The 16897-nt window shown below is 37.3% G+C and overlaps 1 protein-coding gene across 1 annotated transcript in view; it reads right to left on the reverse strand.

Annotated features, from left to right (window-relative positions):
- The window catches only part of ACBD6 (acyl-CoA binding domain containing 6), a 239069-nt gene that overhangs the window by 81711 nt on the left and 140461 nt on the right, over positions 1 to 16897 (reverse strand). The gene's annotated exons all lie outside the window — the stretch shown is intronic.

Raw genomic sequence — 16897 nt, forward strand, 5'->3', positions numbered from 1 at the left:
TTTTTACATACACATTTAAGTGACATTGACTACGCTCTTCTAATTATGCTGTTATTCTCACTTAAGATGAAGGCTTACAGGACATTGTCCAGTTTTTGCATGCATATGAGGCGAATGAAAACACCATGGCTTAGGTCACACACCTTAGTCCCCAAAATGGTATCTTTGCTTGTCAACACTTTAAAGAGGTATTTTGCAGCAGATGTGCCCAATGCAATACATCATTTGATTTCTTGACTGCTGCTTCCATGGGTGTCGATTGTGGATCCAAGTAAAATGAAATCCTCGACAACTTCAATCTTTTCTCTGTTTACCATGATGTTGCTTATTGGTCCAGTTGTGAGGATTTTTGTTTCCTTTATGCTGAGGTGTAATCCATACTGAAAGCTGTGGTCTTTGATCTCCATTAGTAAGTGCTTCAAGTACTTTTCACTTCCAGCAAGCAAGGTTGTGTCATCTGCATATCATGAGTTGTTAATGAGTCTTCCTCCAATCCTGACGCCTCATTCTTCTTCATAGAGTCCAGTTTCTCAGACTATTTGTTCAGCATACAGACTGCATAAGTATGGCAAAAGGATACAACCCTGACACACACTTTGCTTGATTTTAAACCAAGCAGTATCCCCCTGTTCCATCCAAATGACTGCCTCTTGATCTATGTACAGGCTCTGCATGTGCACAATTACGTGTTCTGGAATTCCCATTCTTCTCAACGTTATCCATAATTTGTTATGATCCACAGAGTCAAATGCCTTTGCATAGTCCATAAAACACAGGTAAATAAATATCTGTCTGGTATTCTCTGCTTTCAGCCAAGATCCATCTGACATCAGCAGTGATATCCCTCGTTCCACATCCTCTTCTGAATCTAGCGAATTTCTGGTGTTCCCTGTCGATATACTGCTGCAGCAGTTTTTGAAAGATCTTCAGCAAAATTTTACTTGTGTGTGTTATTAATGATATTTTTGGATAATCTCTACATTCCATTGGACCACCTTTCTTTGGAGTAGGCACAAGTATGGATCCATTCCAGTCGGTTGGCCAGGTAGCTGTCTTCCAAATTTCTTGGAAAGACAAGTGAGCTCTTCCAGTGCTGCATTTGTTTGTTGAAACATCTCAACTGGTATTGTGTTAATTCTGGAACCTTGTTTTTCACTAACACCTTCAGTGCAGCTTGGACTTCTTCCTTCAATACTGTCGGTTCTTGATCATATGCTACTTCCTGAAATGGCTGAACACTGACCAATTTTTTTTTGGTATAGTGACTCTGTATTCCTTCCATCTTCTTTTGATGCTTCCTGCATCATTCAATATTTTTCCCATAGAGTCCTTCAATATTCCACTGGTCTGTCAGTTTGTGGTATGAGGCTTGCGTGTTGCTGTGATGCTGGAAGCTATGTCACCAATATTACAAATATCAGCCGGGTCACCCACAGTAGACAGGCTTCCGCTGAGCTTCCAGATTAAGACAGACTAGCAAGAAGGACTTGTCAGTCTACTTCTGAAAAAACTGGCAGTGAATAGCTTAAGAATAGCAGCGGAACATTGTCTGAAATAGTGCTGGAAGATGAGCCCCTCAGGTTGGAAGGCACTCAAAATGCATCTGGGGAAGAGCTGCCTCATCAAAGTAGAGTCAACCTTAATGATGTGGATAGAGTCAAGCTTTCGGGACCTTCATTTGCTGATGTGGCACGACTCAGAAAGAGAAGAAACAGCTGCAAACATCCATTAATAATCGGAATGTGGAATACACGAAGTATGAATCTAGGAAAACTGGAAGTCACCAAAGATGAAATGGAACACATTAACATCAATATCTTAGGCATTAGAGAGCTGAAATAGACTGGTACTAGCCATTTTGAATCTGACAATCATATGGTCTACTATGCCAGGAATGACAAACTGAAGAGGAATAGCGTCGCATTCATTGTCAAAAAGAACATTTCAAGATTTATCCTGAGGTAAAATGCTGCCAGTGATAGGTTAATATCCATATGGCTATAAGGAAGACCAGTTAATACGACTATTACTCAAATTTATGCACCAAACACCAAGGCCAAAGATGAAAAAACTGAAGATTTTTACCAAAATCTCCAGTCTGAAATTGATCAAACATGCCATCAAGATGTATTGATAATTATCGGTGATTGGAAAGCAGAAGCTAGAAACAAAGAAGGATCAGTAGCTGGAAAATACTGCCTTGGTGATAGAAATGACGTCAAATATTGCACAACAGAATTCTGCAATACCAATGACTTATTCATTAGAAATATCTTTTTTCAACAACATAAATGGTGACTATACATGTGGACCTCGCCAGATGGACTACACAGGAATCAAATCAACTACATCTGTGCAAAGAGACGATGGAAAAGCTCAATATCATCAGCCACCACAAGGCCAAGGGCTGAATGCGGAACAGACCATCAATTGCTCTTATGCAAGTTCAAGTTGAAGCTGAAGAAAATTAGAACAAGTCTGTGAAAGCCAAAATACGACCTTGAATACATCCCACCTGAATCTGGAGACCATCTCAAGAACAGATTTGACACACTGAACGCTAATGACTGAAGACCAGACGAGTTGTGGGATGACATCAAGGACATCATACATGAAGAAAGCAAAAGGTCATTAAAAAGACAGAAAAGACCAAAAGGGATGTCAGAAGAGACTCTGAAACTTGCTCTTGCACTTAGAGTAGCTAAAGCGAATCAAAGAAATGATGAAGGAGCTAAACAGAAGATTTCAAAGGGCGGCTCAAGAAGACAAAGTAAAGTATTATAACGAAATGTGCAAAGACGTGGCATTGGAAAACCAAAAGGGGAGAACATACTCAGCAATTATCAAGCTGAAAAGAACTGAAGAAAAAACTCAAGCCTGAGTTGCAGTATTGAAGGACTCTATGGGCAAAATAATGTATCGTTCTATTAGTCAACAAATATTTACCATATGGCCCCAAAGCCCCCAAGACTTAAACATTATTAAAGGCTTGGTACACAATGAGTACTAGACTTAGTCTCTACCTTCATAATCTCAACCCTTAAGAAATTTATAATCCACTATAGGGAAACCCCTTTTAAAAACAAAATTTAATTCCAAAGTCTAATCTCAAAATAGGTAAAAGTTGAAGTGGGGTGGGGAATCTCTACTCACCTCTGTGGGGATTCACAGAGCACTTTGAAAAGGACCACACTGGTAGGTAGGCCTCCCAACATTTGTGTGGGCCGGAGGTAAGAGTACAAACACAGGTGCTCAGGTCCCTTTCTTTTCCCACCACTGGACCCATCTCACATCACAAAGGGTCTCACATACGAGCATAGAAACCTGAGCTCACACATCCAAGCTCAATCCATCCTCCAACCTCCATTCATTTGCCCCTTGGCAACCCTTCAGGACTAGGGGCATACATATACCAGCAGTGAAATATGCCCTAATTTTGGATCCTGGAAATGGGCTGGGCCATTTGGGCTGGCCTGTACATAATAACATTGTATTCATGTTGGAAGATGTGATAAAACATACAAAATATATGTAAATTTTATACTTTGGGAAGGGGTAAATAAAAGAGAGAGAGATGATTATCTTATATCTAAGTTCTTTATGCTTCTACTCTAGTCATAAACTGACACTTTTTACCACAGTTTTAAGAGATTCTCTATATTTCCTTCAACTCATTCAACAACTTAAAAAAATATTAAAATAAGAAACTGCATTTCTAGAAAATATTTAAAAAGGATCAGTAACAGCCATATGAAATAAAACCAGCCCACTGGCAAGATAACTGTCAAGAGCAGTAAGTCACATCAGCATCGGCATTATGGTCTCATAATGCATAACCTTCATTTAAGAGTACATCTAATTTATCTTTAGGGGAAAGTCTTCAGCATCCACTGCTCAAGAATGTCTATCTGGTATGCGTTACAGCATATTTGTTTATGCCTGCCACACTCAAACAATTCTCTACAGAAAAAATAAGCACACTGACCAGCTGTGTCAAGAAAGTTATGAAGTATTCAAATAATCTTGTTAAGATCAAGTCTTCCTAATCCAAATTCTTTCCTGTTTTTTTTTTTCCCATAAACTTCTTAAATGCATTATTTGAGGCATTATTATTTCTTTTCTAAATCTTTATTCTTTCTTTTTATCAAACACATATTAAGTAATATTTCAAGTAATGTTAGGAACTGGGAATAAGGGGAAAAAAAATCAAAGTTCCTACTCTCAAACAGGCCAGAGTCTAATGACTAAAGACAATTACAATAAAGAACGATGAATTCCATGGCAGATGTAAACAAAGGATGTTACAAGGGCACAAAAGAGGGAGTCTAAATGTAAGCTGGAGAAAAAAGGGAGGGGCTAGGTCAGAGTCTTCCCAAAAGACCCTAGGTCAGGGTCTTTCCCTACCTGCTTTAGTGAAACAGGTAAGGAAAAAGAACGTGTGCATGCATGTGTGTGGACACAAGCATATGTGTTTCAGACTGCAGGAGTATCTAAAAAGGAATAATCATTTTTCAATATTTTATAATATATAGTGAATATATACTACATGTCAAACATGATGCAAGAGACCACTAGGAATATTAAAGAAACAGAAAACATGATCCCTGCAACTCAAAGAACTCACAATCCAACTTGTCAACACAGGTGGACAATAAAGTAAATAAAATTATTATAGTAACACTAGCTAAATAGAACTGCTGGTGAATATTATAGTAGATAGATAAAGAGACAGACAGACAGATAGGTGTTTTCTTGAGATGTGAAGTTCTTCTTTAGTTTTAACTTCCTTGGTTAGGAATTTTCCTACCATGCTTTCTTGAACTCAGGATAGCTACTGCCCAACCACATTTGGCTTTCAAATGACCCATTAGAAAGCCCCACCTTTGTTCCCTCATTTACCACCAAAGAGAAAATGTAGTTGTTTTTTTATTATTCTGGTGTGTATGTGAACTTAAAGAAAATATGTGAGTTCTAAAATGAAGAAAGGGAAGAAACTGCTTAAAAAGAAAAGAAAACATGTTGGATACTGACCTCATGTTGGACTGCCTTAATTTACTTGTTCTGCTTAAAAATACCTTCTCTAAAAAATCTTGATTTTTTTTTTTCCACTTTATTTTGATAAGGAGTCCTTGTGGTACAATGGTTAAGAGCTACGGCTGCTAACCAAAAGCTTGGCAACTGAAAATTAACCCATCAGAGATCACTTGGTATTGGAAAACTTGGATTTGAATCTTGACTGTGAAGCAGCTGTGTTACTTTGGATTATTATAAGAAAAAAATCTATTTCACTGGATTATTATAAGGGGGAGGAGAGATCAAATATCTAGGCATATTTTACACAATTATTTGAAAAACAAGAAGTGCTAGCCAACAGGCATTATATCTGAATTTGTATCCTTCCTTTATAAATGCAACCATATCCAAGAATTCTAGTTATTAATAATTCACAGGAATGAATTAGTTTAATCTGATTGTTTTCATCCTAACTCCTATTTAAGACAGGTGGCACTGAAGGACTGGCAGGTGAATATTAGGTTTAGAATTACAAACCTAGTACTATAGAACTATATGTAGAAGTTTTATAATTTTGAGGTTCTCATCTTCTCAACCATCCCTCTACAATGAGTCATAATTTCTGGAGTTGGAGCCTATTTTTAAAAAGATCTATAGTTGATTCTGGTGATCCAGGTTTGGGAACCTCTGGGTTGTACAAAGTGAGATCACCAATTTCACTAAAGTGAGAAACACTGGATAAAAAGTTTGGTCAGAAGAGGCAGGGCCTTGAGACTCAATCATAAAAGTTGAGAACTGATTCATAGATATGAAAATGACTTTTAGATACTCAAATTTAAGGAACACCAATCTGTCAGAATTATGTAGGATCAAAAAAAAAAAAACTCACAGAAGAAAACTATCATCCTTTGGACTGGAGAAGTGTCAATGGGATGGAATATATACTATAGAAGCTCTCCATATTTATACAAAGTCAACAACTGCACATCTCAAGAGTTTACTTTTCCCACACTCAGATGGTATTTGAGCCTGAGTTGCAATAATGTTATTAAATGATGGGTTTTGTATTAACTAAGTAATTAATATTATTATTATGGACAAACAATAATATACTACATAAAAGACTAGTGAAGCTTTCGATAATTAAATAAGAATTTAAAGGTACGGATAGAATGGGGCAGAGGAAAACTTTTCCTAGTAACATACTAGCCTAATGGTTTTCTTACACATAGTTCTTTTGTTGTTACTTTTTATTATTAAAATATTTGTACATGCAGAAAAGTAGAGACCGATTACTCAGATTTAACAATGTTAATATTTTGTCATATTTAGTTCATTTTTTTTCTGAAGTAGATTAAAGAAATTATGGACATCATAACATTTCATCCCTAAATATACCACCAGTATGCACCTAAAACCAATAAGGACATATTCCTACATTACAATACCATTATCACACCTAAAAAAGTTAACACTAACTCCTGAATGTTATTATAACACTGTCCCTTTAACTTTTACAGTTACATATAAATCAAGACAACATGGGCTTATTATGTTCCTCTCCCAAAGTAATGCTATACGTTCTTTTTGAATTATTGGTGGGAGAGTCTCCTGTCAAGAATTAATCAACTTTGCAAATCTTTTGCATCCTACTGGCAATGTAATAGAAATTCCTCTGTCATTTAAAAAAATGCATCAGGAGAAAATGTTTATAATAACAAATATAAGTCATTTGGAATTTCACACACAGTACTTCTGTAAGACTTTTAAGAGTTCTTGAGAGTATCATTTACTTCTTTTTAAGTGTCATGGGTATGGATGGAACATCAGCTCAAGACTTTGCCCTTAACAGAACCAAGACCTCTGGCCAGTGTCAGATAATCTGTCACTATAAGCTACTTGTATCCAAGCCAGATATTTATTGCTATTGATCCACTTGGTCCTAGCAAAAGACTTTTGTTCTCCCAGTCCAGGACTTTGACCTCAATTAAGTTATGAATTTCAATCCGATAGACTGCTCCACTTACCCTCCTGCTCTCCCTGACTGGATTAATTAGAATTAGCTAGGCAGAGAGTCACCCCAAGCTCCTCATGGATCATGTTATTTTAATAATAAATAAAGGAATAGCAGCAGTGTACAAGAAGTATTTTGAAAGATTGCTCATCTAGGAACATCATTCAGAACCTGCCAATATCAATTTCTCTGACTTTGATTACCTCATTTACTTTTTCTTTTTGTTCACTGAAATTTCCCATTTCTAAACATGTTCTTTACATAGAGAAATCAAAGTACTTCCCATTTTTGCACTTTGCTCCTACTTTAGGGTTTTAATAGAGATCAACCCATCAGAGCAATCATTTGCAAAAATGTATACTATAAAAATTTAATAATCTAAGAGCACCAAGAAAAACACATGCCACTATCTGGAGACAAGTACACTAGTCTCCAGTTAGAAACTATTCTCCACAGCTGGTTAAATTAGATGGTAGACACATTAGAAAGTCACTGAGAAGGTAATATCCAAGCCTGCAAAGAATAAGAATGTGCAAATATATTTATTTTTAATCCATAACGCATTGGGACAGAGTATACATTGGCCAATGAGAATTCTAAATCATGTTACTTTCAGTGATAATGAGTGGGATCAGAATTTGCTAAATTTACTGCTGTAATTTTGACTTATTCTCTAAATATGAAAAATTATTTTAAAACGTAAAGAATATTATACGAGAATGCTCACATTCTGGGATGTAGTTTTTGGTATTTGATATTGAAATTGTAAAATTTTTAGAAAGTATAAAGAGAATCCTAAAAATCATATGTATTATCAACTGGTAATTTTGACAAAGTAAAAATTTTTTGCTTCTTTGATTATTAAAATTCTGATTTTTACCACCAATGACCGCCCTGACAGGGAACACAACAGAGAGTCCCAGATGGAGCAGGAGGAAGGTGGGGTGCAGAACTCAAATTCTAGTAAGACCAGACTTAATGGTCTGACTGAGACTGGAGGAACTCCAGAAAGCATGGCCCCTGGAGTCTGTATCAGCCCACAACTAGAAAAATTTCCAAGGCCAACACTTCAGACAGGGATTGGACTGGACTGTGGGACAGAAAGTGATACTCGTGAGGAGTGTGCCTCTTAGCTCAAGTAGATACAAGAGACTAAACGGGCAGCTTCTGTCCAGAGGTGGGATGGGAAAGCAGAGAGGGTTAGGAGCTGGTTGAATGGACATGGGGAATCAGGGGTGGAAGGGAGAAGTGTGCTGTCACAGTATGGGGAGAGCAGTTAGAGTCACATAACAATGTAGGTATAAATGTTCCTATGGGAAAAAATTTTTTTAAATTCTGATTTTTAATTAACTCTATGGAACATAAAAGTTTTAATTAGAATGCTTACGTGTAGTAATGATTTATATACTAAAAGCAATGTAAAATTAAAGCTCAAACTTTGCCCTCAAAATGCTAAGAATTGCAAGTATATGTGGAAGGTGGATCCTTAGTATGAAAGGATATAACATAATAAATAAGCTGTTTATCAGGCCTTTAAAAATGGAAGTGTTTCTATCAAATAATCTTGTAGAAAAGAAACAGACATACATGAAAATGGTTCTCATAATGAAAAATAAAACAATTATATTTAAATAAAGTTTGGCTACTGGATTCAATCTTCACCACCACCACAGACACACTTACTTAGATTCTGTACATTAGGTAAAATTTCATTTATTTTAGAGAAGAGTTTTATATTTCCTTATAGAAAGGTTCTAAGCTCAAATAATAGTAAACATTTCCTCGTCAGCACCCAAAACATATTAGTAATCTAGGAGGAGAGTAAAATTGGTTATGAGGACTGGCCTTTTTGTAATGAATCAAGAATTAAGAAATTAAGCTGAAGGCTGAGGCTATTTTCACAATGATCCACTCAGCAAGAAAAGAAGATCAAATGACAAAGCATATTTTATTTTTGGCAAAGAGCTTCTGCTTTTACACCTTTCATTAGGTTACATATTCTTAAGTGGATTTAAACAAATCCTCTAGCAAATCATACAGGTGATTTAACACATTAACCTAGACTTTTCAGATAACCACTTAATTAGGGTCACCAGTACAACATGTACAGGAAAACAGGAAGACTTAACATATTTATGCCTTTACTTAAAGATGAAATATTTGAAATATAACCACCTAACATAAATAAGTATGGGAGCTACACTAAAGTACGGGACCTAGAGATCTAAAAATTTCAAACATCATTTGAAAAACTTATGAATAGTAAATATCTTATAGCATCAAAGAAAATATAAAAAAAAAAAGCTTCCGTCAAGTCCATTCGAACTCATGATGACCCCATGTGTGTCAGAGAAGAATCATGTTCCATAGGGTTTTCACTGGCTGATTTTTCGGAAGTAGATTGCAAGACCTTACTTCCAAGGTGTCTCTGGGTAGACTCCAACGGCCAACCTTTTGGCTAGCAGATGAGTGAGTTAACCATTTGCACCACCTAGGGACTGCGTTAAATACTTAGGAATAAATATAACAATAAATGTGGAAAATCTATATGAAGAAAATTTAAAAATACTCCTATAAGACATAAAAGTAGATTTAGTAAAATGGAAAGACAGCCCCTACCCTTGGGTAGGATGACTCAATATTATAAATGTCAGTTCTCCCTAAGTTAATTTACAAATTCAATGCAATTCCAAAAAAAATGACAACAAGCTATTTTATGGAGATAAAATTGATACAAAAGCTTATATTAAAAAAAAGAAAAGAAAAAATAGTCAGGAAAACATTTAAAACCAAATCTATAAGGGAGATAACAGCAACTCCAGATGTCAATACCTACGATAAAGCCCGTGATATGTAAATGACACAACCTGGCTTGCTGAAAGACGACTTGAAGTACCTACTGATGAAGATCAAAGACTACAGCCTTCATACAGATTGCACTTCAACATTAAAAAAACAAAAATTCTCACAACTGGACCAATAAGCAACATCATGATAAATGGAGAAAAGATTGATGGTGTCAAGGATTTCGTTTTACTTGGATCCACAAGCAACATCCATGGAAGCAAGAATCAGGAAATCAAATGATATATCGCATTGGAGCAATCTGCTGCCAAAGACCTCTTTAAAGTGTCAAAAAGCAAAAATGTCACTCTGGGGACTAACGTGTGCCTGACCCAAGCCATGGTATTTTCAATCACTTCATATGCATGTAAAAGCTGGGCAATGAATAAGGAAGACTGAAGAATTAATACCTTTGAATTATGGTGTTGGCAAAGAATATTAAATATATCATGGACTACCAGAGAACAAACAAATCTGTCTTGGGAGAAGCACAGCCAGAGTGCTCCTCAGAAGCAAGGATGATGAGACTTTGTCTCATATACTTCGGACACATTATCAGGAGGGACCGGTCCCTGGAGGACATCACGCTTGGTAAAGTAGAGGGTAAGTGAAGAAGAGGAAGATCCTCAACAAGATGGACTGACACAGTGGCTGCAACAATGGGCTCAAGCATAACAACAATTGTGAGGATGGCTCAGGGCTTAGTGTTTTGTTTTGCTGTACACAGGGTCGCTATGAGTCAGAACTGACTTGACAGCATCTAACAACGACAACAACATAAAGCCCCTTAATTAAAATAATGTGCCACTGGCACATGAATACAGACTAGCAGAATATAAAGCCCAGAATTAAATGCAAGTACATATCGAAATTTAGCATATGACAAAGATGGTATATCAAATCACTGAGGGATGGACTTTTAAATAAATAGTGCTGGACAACTAGGAAGCCAGTTGGAAAAAAAAATTAGATCCGTATCTCACACTATACATATAGGGATCTAAATATAAAATATGAAACCACAGAAGTACAGGCATACCTCGTTTTATTGTACTTTGCTTTACTGCACTTCACAGATACTGTGTATTTTACAAATTGAAGGTTTGTGGCAACCCTGCGTTAAACAAGTCTATCGGTGCCATTTTCCCAACAGCATGTCCTCACTTCAAGCCTCTGTGTCACATTTTGGTAATTCTTGTAATATTTCAAACTTTTTCATTATTATCTGTTATGGTGATTTGTGATCTTTGATGTTGTTGTTAGGTGCCGTCTAGTTGGTTCTGACTCATAGCTACTCTACGTACAACAGAACGAAACACTGCCTGGTCCTGCACCATCCTCACAACCACTGTTATGCTTGAGCCCACTGCTGCAGCCACTGTGTCAATCCATCTCATTGAGGGTCTTCCTCTTTGCTGACCCTCTACTTTTCCAAGCATGATGTCCTTCTCCAGGGACTGATCCCTCCTGATAACATGTCCAAAGTATGTGAGACGTAGTCTTGTCATCCTTGCTTCTAAGGAGCATTCTGGTTGTACTTCTTCCAAGACAGATTCTTTGTTCTTTTGGCAGTCCATGGTGTATTCAATATTCTTTGCCAACATCACAATTTAAAGGCAACAATTCCTATTCGGTCTTCTTTATTCATCACCCAGCTTTCGCAAGCATATGAGGGGACTGAAAACACCATGGCTTAAGTCAGGTGCACCTTAGTCTTCAAGGTGACATCTTTGCTTTTCAGCATTTTAAAGAGGTCTTTTGCAGCAGATTTGCCCAATCCAATGATTTCTTGACTGCCGCTTCCATGGGTGTTGACTGCGGATCCAAGTAAAATGAAATCTTTGACAACTTCAATCTTTTCTCCGTTTATCATGATGCTGCTTATTGCTCCAGTTGTGAGGATTTTTGTTTTCTTTACGTTCAGGTGTAATCTATACTGAAGGCTGTGGTTGTTGATCTTTATCAGTAAGCGCTTCAAGTCCTCTTTATTTTCAGCAAGCAAGGTTGTGTCATCTGCATACCACAGGTTGTTAATGAGCCTTCCTCCAATCCTGATGCCCCGTTCTTCTTCATATAGTCCAGCTTCTCGGATTATTTGTTCAGCATACACATTGAATAGTATGGTGAAAGGATACAACCCTGACGCACACCCTTCCTGACTTTAAACCACGCAGTATCCCCTCGTTCTGTTTGAACAACTGCCTCTTGATCTGTGTGCAGGTTCCTCATGAGCACAGTTAAGTGTTCTGGAATTCCCATTCTTCACACTGTTATCCATAATTTGTTATGATCCACACAGTTGAATGCCTATGCATAGTCAATAAAACACAGGTAAACATGTTTCTGGTATTCTCTTCTTTCAGCCAGGATCCACCTGACATCAGCAATGATATCCCTGGTTCCATGTCCGTGTCTGAATCTGGCTTGAATTTCTGGCAGTTCCCTGTTGATATACTGCTGCAGTCACTTTTGAATGATCTTCAGCAAAATTTTATTTGCATGTGATATTAATGATATTGTTCAATAATTTTAACATTCGGTTGGATCACCTTTCTTGGGTATAGGGATAAATACAGATCTCTTCAAGTTGGTTGGCCAGGTAGCTCTCTTCCAAATTTCTTGGCATAGACCAGTGAGTACTTCCAGTGCTGCATCCATTTGTTGAAACATCTCAGTTGGTATTCCGTCAATTCCTGGAGCTTTGTTTTCTGCCAATGCCTTCGTGCAGCCTGGACTTCTTCCTTCAGTACCATCAGTTCCTGATCATATGCTACCTCCTGAAATGGCTGAAAGTTGACCAACTCTTTTTGGTATAGTTACTCCGTGTTTTCCTTCCATCTTCTTTTGATGCTTCCTGCATCGTTTAATATTTTTCCCATAGAATCCTTCACTACTGCAACTCGAGGCTTTAATTTTTTCTTCAATTCTTTCAGCTTGAGAAACGTCAAGCATGTTCTTCCCTTTTGGTTTTCTAACTGCAGGTCTTTGCACATGTCATTATAATACTCTACTTTGTCTTCTCGAGCCACCCTTTGAAATCTTCTATTCAACTCTTTTATGTCATCATTTCTTCCTTTTGCTTTGGGTACTCAACATTCAAGAGCAGGTTTCAGAGTCTCTTCTTACATCCATTTTGGTCTTGTTTTTCTTCTCTTTTTAATGACCTCTTGCTTTCTTCATGTATGATGTCTTTGATGTCATTTCACAACTTGTCTGGTCTTCGGTCATTAGTGTTCAATGTGTCAAATCTATTCTTGAGATAGTCTCTAAATTCAGGTCATACTTTGGCTCTCGTGGACTTGTTCTAATTTTCTTCAGTTTCAACTTGAACTTGCATATGAGCAATTGATCTTTGATGTTACTATTGTAATTTTGGGGGGTGCCACGAACCATGCCTATATAAGATGGTGAACTTAATCTATAAATGTTGTGTGTGTTCTGACTGCTCCACCAACTGGTTGTTCCCCGTCTTTCGCCCTCTCCTCAGGCCTCCATATTCTCTGAGACACACCAGTATTGAAATTAAGCTAATAAGTAAACCTACAATGGCCTTTAAGTGTTCAAATGAAAGGAGAGTCGCATGTCTCTCACTTTTAATCGAAAACTAGAAATGACTAAGCTTAGTGAGGAAGACATGTCGAAAGCCAGAACAGGCCGCAAGCTAAGCCTTTTGTGCCAGTTAGCCAAGTTGTGAGTGCAAAGGAAAAGTTATTGAAGGAAATTAAAAGTGCTACTCCAGGGAACACACAAATGATAAAAAAGTGAAACAGCCTTACTGATGATATGGAGAAAATTTTAGTGGTCTGGATAGAAGAACAAACCAGCCAGAACATTCCCTCAAGCAAAAGCCTAATCCAGAGGAGGGCCCTAACTTTCTTCATTCTGTGAAGGCTAAGAGAGGTAAAGAAGCTGCAGAAGAAAAGTCTGAAGCCAGAAGAGGTTGGTTCACGAGGTTTAAGGAAAGAAGCCATCTCCATAACATAAAAGTGCAAGGTGAAGCAGCAAGTACTGATGTAGAAGCTGCAGCAAGTAATCCAGAAGATGTAGATAAAATAATTGATGAAGGTGGCTACACTAAACAACAGACTTTCAATGCAGACAAAAGCCTTCTATTGGGAGAAGATTCCATCTAGGGTTTTCAGAGCTAGAGAGAAGTCAATGCCTGGCTTTAAAGCTCACAGGCTGTCTCTCTTGTTAGGGGCTAATGCAGCTGATGACTTTAAGTTGAAGCCAGTGCTCATTTACCATTCCAAAAATCCTAGGGCCCTTAAGAATTATGCTAAATCTACTCTGCCTGTGCTCAATAATGGAACAAAGCCTGGATGAGAGCACATCTGTTTACAACATGGTTTACTGAATATTTTAAGCCCACTGTTGAGACCTACTGCTCAGAAAAAATGATTCCTTTTGTAATATTACTGTTCATTGACAATACATCTCGTTACTCAAGAGCTCTGATGGAGATATACAAGGAGATTAATGTTATTTTCATGTCTGCTAATACAATATTCACTCTGCAGCCCATGGACCCAGGAGTAATTTTAAATTTAAAGTCTTATTATTTAAGAAATACATTTTGTAAGGCTATAGCTGCCATAGATAGTGATTCCTCTGATGGATCTGGGCAAAGTAAATTGAAAATCTTCTGGAAAGGATTCACCATTATAGATGCCATTAAGAACATTCATGATTCATGGGAGATGGGAGGAGGTCCAACATTAACAGCAGTTTGGAAGACATAGATTCCAACCCTCATGGATGACTTTCAGGGGTTCAAGACTTCCAAGGAAGAAGTAACTGCAGATGTGGTGGAAATAGCAAGAGAACTAGAAGTAGAGCCTGAAGATGTGACTGAATTGCTGCAATCTCATGATAAAACTTTAACAGATGAGAAGATGCTTCTTATGGATGAGCAAAGAAAGTAGTTTGAGATGGAATTTGCTCCTGATAAAGATGCTGTGAACATTGTTGAAATGACAACAAAGGATTTAGAATATTACATAAACTTAGTTGATAAAGCATCAGCAGGGTTTGAGAGGACTGACTCCAATTTTGAAAGAAGTTCTACTGTGGGTAAAATGCCATCAAACAGCATCACATGCTATAGAGAAATCTTTTGTGAAAGGAAGAGTCAACTGATGTGGAAAACTTCACTGCTGTCTTATCTTAAGAAATTGCCACAGCCACCTCAAACTTCAGCAACCACCACCCTGATCAGTCAGCAGCCATCAACATTAAAGCAAGACCCTACACCAGCAAAAATATTATGACTCATTGAAGGCTAAGATGATGGTTAACATTTTTTTAAGCAATAAAGTATTTTTTAATTAAGGTATGTACATTTTTTTATACCTAATGCTATTGCATACTTAACAGACTACAGTATAAACATAACATTTATGTGCACTGGGAAACCAAAAAATTTGTGTGACTCGCTTTATCACAATATTTGCTTTATCACAGTGGTTTGGAACTGAACCCGTATTATCTCTGAGGTATGCCTGTGCTGGAAGAAAACATGGGCGAATTTTTCTTTAACCTTGGTATAAAGGAAAGTTTTTAACTAGGACTCAAAATCCAGAGGCATTAAAAAAGAAAAAGTGATAAATTTGAGTACATAATAATAAAAAATTTTGTATGACAAATTCACTATAAATAAAATAAAAAGTCAACTGACAAACTGGGAGAAAATATTTTAACATATACCACAGACAAAAGACTAATGTCTTTAATACACACTCTTAAAAACCAAGGAACAAAAGACCAAAAACTTGATAGAAAAGTAAGGAAAATATGAATAATTCATTAAAAAGGATATAAAATGGCCCTCCAAATATGAAAAAAAAAAAAAACCCAAAACTCACTCAAAATTAGAGACATGTAAACTAAAACAAGGAGGAGTCTTGGTTGCACAGTGTTTAAGCACTCGGCTGCTAACCGAAAGGCTGGTGGTTCAAACTCACCAGCCACTCTGTAGAAGAAAGATGTGGCAGTCTACTGTAAAGATTACAGCCTTGGAAACTCTATCCAGCAGTTCTACTGTCCTATATAGGGTTGCTATGAGTCAGAATCGACTTGATGGCAACGGGTTTTTATGGGTTTAAACTAAAAGAACAATGAGATGCCATTTCTCATCTATTATATTGGGGAAAATTTGAAAATACAAAAGTACAATATATTGCCAAGGTTGTAAGAAAACAGGCAATCTCATATAGTGCTGATGGAAATGAAACTTGGTACAAGCCTTCTGAAAGGAAATTTGGCAATACCTAACGGAACTATATATGCACTTGTCTTTTTACTCACTAATACCACTTTTAGGAATCTATCTACCCTGAAGGTACACCTCTAACAATATGAAAATACATGTGCACAAGGTTATTAATTATAGCATTGTTTGTAACTGCGTAACATTGGAAACCACCTAAATGTCCATACATAGATGAGTGGTTGAATAAATCCATATAAGGGAGTACTATGCAGCTGTGAAAGAAACAAGGAAAATTTCTAAGAAATGATATGGAGTAACTTCTAGAGCATATCGTTAAGTGAAAAAAAAAAAAGCACAAAGGAGTATCTATAGCATGCAACCATTCATGTAAGAGAAAAGGGGATACACGCCCTGAGGAGTTTTTACCTTTGCCCTAGTTCTTTGAAGAAGCAAACTGCGGGATCTCCCAGGTTGTTTTCTACTCCAAAGGGTTTGTTACTTTTGCCCAGAGGAGCTGGTCTCTGCCACCAGAGAATGTTAATTTTGTACAAGACCTGAGTTGACTGACATCTAATGGGTAATTGAAGATTGGTTGAACTCTGGTCTGGTGAGGGAGGTCCCACCCTATAACTGATGACAACGGGTATATACAAAGGGCTGAAATGTAGAGGCTTTCAAGGCCTCCTGGTTGACAACAGCTAGGAGGGGTGTGCATCCTTTGAGACATAAAGGCTCTGTGCTTAATACCCTCCTTGGCCTGGTAAAAAAAAAGCTGCAGCTGAGAGAGCTGCCAGCTAAGTGCTGGGCCAGTTAGC

Source organism: Trichechus manatus, unplaced genomic scaffold (assembly GCF_000243295.1).
Source record: "Trichechus manatus latirostris isolate Lorelei unplaced genomic scaffold, TriManLat1.0 scaffold00021, whole genome shotgun sequence".
In the NCBI taxonomy this organism is placed as follows: domain Eukaryota; kingdom Metazoa; phylum Chordata; class Mammalia; order Sirenia; family Trichechidae; genus Trichechus; species Trichechus manatus.